Genomic DNA, 5,233 nt, shown 5'->3' on the forward strand with positions numbered 1-5,233 from the left:
GTACAAGTGTGTTTGTTTTATAAAGTAACTAAGTGAACAAAATGCATCTTGATTTTTTTAAAAAAATGTAGCATTTAACAACAACACTCTTCAAAAAAGGTTTTTCTTTCGATATGGTGTAAATTTTTTTTAACTCTGACCCATTACCTGCCCACAGAAAATTCAATATAACTTATTCATAAAAAATATGCCATTTTAACTTAACTTTTGAAAATGCTCCAATTATATTGCAAGCTTCAATCATTATTTAAATTAAAACTTATGTTACATATTTTAAGTTAAAAATAAAAATTTCATTCGACAACCTATCTTCTTTTTGCAAATGGCAGCCACAATTTAAATATGTTTTTTTTGTGTTAAAATTTTTAATTTCATATTTTATTTTTTTCGAATTTATATTGCTATAAATTAAAAAAAAACGTAAATTATTACAAATATTTTTCTAAGTGGTATTTACAAATTCATTTTATGCAACATTCTTTTTTACTTTAATATTTAATATCGTATAAAGTGACTTTCAATATAAGGCACTCTATTATTTTTAACACGTTGACTACCATGCCTGTTTTGGTGTGTCACTTATAAATAAATATTTAAATGCTGATTGAAGCATTTTAATAAACTGATAACAGAGAATCAGATGATACAATATTTAGACGGTAACTCGGGGGCTATTTGACCTTACGAACCTCCAAAGATAACATAACAGTGAAGGACTAAATGACCCCTTTTGGCTTTTAAAAATTCTACTGAGGGGCTGAAACGACCCAGTCGTTGTGTTAAATAATATTTATATTCAGAAAATCATTTTGGTGTTTTTTAATTTCATATATTTCTCGATTTAACAATTATTAAGTATGAAGGTCTCATTATTATATGTTTAATAGTGATAGATTGGAGATGATGTGTGGTTTATGTTATTTTAATCACTACGCAATACTTTGTAGCGCACTTTTTCCACTCTACATTTAAAAATTTGTGTAACTGTTGAAGCACTATTTCAAAAATTGTTTTTTTTAGTAATTTTCTTAATTTCATCAATATTTATGTTCTTTTTTTTTTTTTTAATTTACAATACTAAAGTTTTCAATATCAATTCTATAATAAATTTAATTACAACAATAACTGTTATTCATATATTATATTTAGAGATCATAAAACTTACTCTAATAAAATTTCTTTTTTGACTTTGATACGAAGCTGAGAAGGTATTAATTTTACTATGATGTGTTTTTTTTTTGTGTCTGCTATTACTTTTTCTCATCTCTCATCGAATCAACTTCTTTCAACAAAACGTCAAAACATCAAAAATGGTATCTAGTTGAAGACATTATCCTCAATAATTAAAAATGTTGTCCTCGTTCTCCGTAATTAATGAAAATCCCCAAAAAAATTTCAAATTTAAAAAACACTAATTTTCAAAAAATTTTCATTTTTTTTTTTATAGATGCATGAGATACCTATCATTGTATACAGGGTGATTTTTTTATCATAACCTACTCAATTACTTGCAAAATAATAATAATTTAAATTTTTTTTTTTTTTCATTATCTTTAGTTACACATTACTCTTGAATTTTTAACTATGCAATACTTTTTAAGTTCATCCCTTATGCCTTGGAAAGGGGTCAACTTTGTTTTTTTAAATGGTAACACATATTTTTAATTTAATAAAATGTTTGAGTTTTTAATTTAATAGTAAATGGCATTTGAATTTTTAATATAACTTAATTTGTTTATTAGATATAATCATTTAAAGTTTCAAATTTTTGAATTAATATACAGGTATTATACACAAGGGATTACAAATATAGGTAGCTAATTGGTTTTTTATAACATCGATATTAGCAGGTACACAGCATTGTTATTATCAATTGTAGTAAGGCACATTGTTATGAGTTTATAAATACACTAACTGACAATACAGAAAGTATAACTATTGATAATCATAATTGATAATAAACAATCCGTGACTGAGACAGCAATGTCATAAAAATTCAATTAGCTACCTGTATTTACAATCCCATGTGTATTATACATGTATATTAACTCAACATTTTGAAACTTTAAATGTTTATATCTAATAAGCTAATAAAGTTTTATTAAAAATTCAAATGCCATTTACTATTAAATTGAAAACTCAAACATTTTATTAAATTAAAAATATGTGTTACCATTTAAAAAAACAAAGTTGACCTCCCTCCAAGGCATAAGGGATGAACTTAAAAAGTATTACATAGTTAAAAATTCAAGAATAATGTGTAACTAAAGATAGTAAAAAAAAAAAATGTTTAAAATATTATTATTCTGCAAGTAATTGAGTGGGTTATGATAAAAAAAATCACCTTGTATACATTTTTTTATAATTTTGTTACTTTACCTGACCACAGGGGGTGATTGAAATGACATTTTTTTTTTGTAACGGATAACGGGAAATCAGGGTTCGATTTCGGAGAGGGAATCTGAGAAACGGCTATCACATCCATAGAAAGCAGCAGGCGCGCAACGTGGAGGGATGTAGTGACGAAAAATAACGATACGGGAATCATCCCCCATAATCGGAATGAATACACTACATATCTCTTAATGAGAATAAAGCGTATTAATATATAAGTTTTAATAGTAATTAGAATATATATATATATATATGTAAAGCGACTTAAGTTCGTAAACGTATCATGCATGAGGTATAGCTGTGTTTTATTGGCGGGCGGGGCGCGAGGCATATACGACGGCAGCGGCGTCGGCTGTAAGCATATATAAATGAATATTAACATATACGTATATATAAATATATTAATATTAGCGGCGGCGTAATATTAATCTTCGCATAATATCGCGGCACTTTCGCTGGCGTCGACGACGCGATGTCCGGCGTCATCTCGGGCGTTTAAAGGTTAGCAGCGTTGATAGCGACGGTTGGCGAGTGCGGATCAGTTCGTCGACATTTTCACTTTGACAACGGGAAGAAGACTACGGTATCATTTAAGGCGAGACGTCGTCGGCCGTGGGGCACATGCTGGGCACTCTGTATAACGAAACGACGCGGGGCCGTGTCAATCACATTAAAAACTTGTTTATATATATATATAATTGATGACACGCGCGCGTCTACGGGTTGGAAAATATTGTTGTCGACGACTGGTGAGCGGGGTGGGGTGAATGCGTTACGAACGTCTAGTCTAGACATGACCAACCTTTTTAAGTTTGCGGGCCATTTGTCATTTCAGCAAAATTTAGACGGGCCGCATATCTATGAAAATTCACATTTTGAAAAATTTTTAATAATCTAATTTATATCTACCCATATTATAAACATTATTAAATGTGTTATCTATCTAAAATCTATCTTTATTGTAAACATTATCAAAAACCTACTTAGATTGTAAACATTACCAAATATGGTCATAAACGAGCGGGATTAAAGGTGATAGAAAACATTGACACTATAAATAAATATAAACACAAACAATTGCCTACTATTAATTGATGCGTCCTTTGCACACTTGAGTCAGTTAGTTTCCTGCTTATGATGTTAAAGCGACTATATTCCAGTGAAAGTGATATTTAAGTGCATTGAATTATTGGTAATAAAAATTTTTTCATTATAAATAAAAATTGATCATTATTAACGAATATTTATTATTTAAAAATAATTTTTTTTAGCTCTGTGATAAATACCCTAATAAAAATGTCTGAAACAAAAAAAAAAAACGTAAAATTTCCGAAGAAAATCGTCATTTTCAGGACATTTGGATGTATAAATACTTTTTCATTCAATTCAACGAGAAACCAACTTGTCTTATTTGTCGTGAATCTGTGGCTGTTTATAAGGAATTTAATATTCAGAGGCATTATGAAACCAAACACAAATCAAAATATGAAAGTATTAAAGATAAGGCTCGCGAATCTAAATTGGAGTTATTAAAAAAAAAATTCGCGGACGAGACAAGCGCTGTCAAAAGTATGTTTTCGCGACAAGTAAAAGGAAAGGACGATATCGTTACAGCAAGTTATAAGATTGCAAATCTTATTGCGAAAGATCAACAAGCACTTAATAGAGGCGAGTTTATTAAAAAGTGCATCATCGCAGCTATTGAAGAAATCACTCCTGAGAAATGCTCTGCATTCAAAGAAATAAGTCTATCTCGGCCCACCATTACTCGTCGCATAGAAGACATTGGTAAAAATTTACAAGATCAGTTGCAAACAAAAGCAGAACAGTTTTCTTTTTTTTCCTTGGCTTTGGACGAAAGCACGGACAATCGTGATACAGCGCAATTACTCATTTTTGTGCGGGGAATAGATCGAGAATTTACAATAACTGAAGAGCTTGCATCTTTACAGAGCATGAAAGACCGCACATCTGCAGATGACCTTTTTGAAGAAGTTTTGCAGTGCATAACAAAGTTGAATTTAAATTGGAAAAATCTTTGCGGACTAACAACAGATGGTGCACCAAGCATGATTGGTTCAAAAAATGGATTAGTCACAAAAATTTTGCATCAAATGGCCACTCAAAATTTAGAACAGCCATTGTCTGTTCATTGCATTATTCATCAGCAGGCGTTATGTTGCAAAGTACTCGAAATGGACCACGTCATGAATGTTGTTAGAGACATTGTGAACTTTATTCGTTCCCGTGGCTTGAATCATCGGCAATTCCAAGCATTTTTGGAAGAAGTCGGTAGTGAATTTTCCGATGTTCTTTACCACAACCAGATACGTTGGTTAAGCCGAGCCCAAGTATTATCACGCTTTTTTAATCTTCTTGCTGAGATAGAGATTTTTATGACGGAGAAAGGAAAAACATTCGTTCAACTTTCTGATTCATTGTGGCTTTGGGACTTAGCCTTTTTGACCGACATATCTAGTCACTGCAATGATTTAAATTTAAAACTACAGACACAGGGCAAATTCATATTTGAACTCTTAAATGACGTGTCCGCTTTTGAGCTGAAACTAAATCTATTTAGTAGACAAATTGAAAATAAAAATTTTATACACTTTAATTGCTGTAAAAAAATACAAGAAAAGAATTTTTTAAATTTTTCAACGGTAAAATTTGTAGACTTGTTGGAAAAATTAAAAACGGATTTTCATACACGGTTTAAAAAACTTAAAGAACAAAGTATGTTGTTTCGATTGATTGAAAATCCTTTTCAGATGGATGAAGCTGTAGTTCAGGAAAATTTTCAAATGGAAATAATAGAACTGAAAACTAATACTTTACA

The sequence above is a fragment of the Daktulosphaira vitifoliae genome, unplaced genomic scaffold (genome assembly GCF_025091365.1).
Source record: "Daktulosphaira vitifoliae isolate Bord-2020 unplaced genomic scaffold, ASM2509136v1 Scaffold_1, whole genome shotgun sequence".
NCBI lineage: Eukaryota > Metazoa > Arthropoda > Insecta > Hemiptera > Phylloxeridae > Daktulosphaira > Daktulosphaira vitifoliae.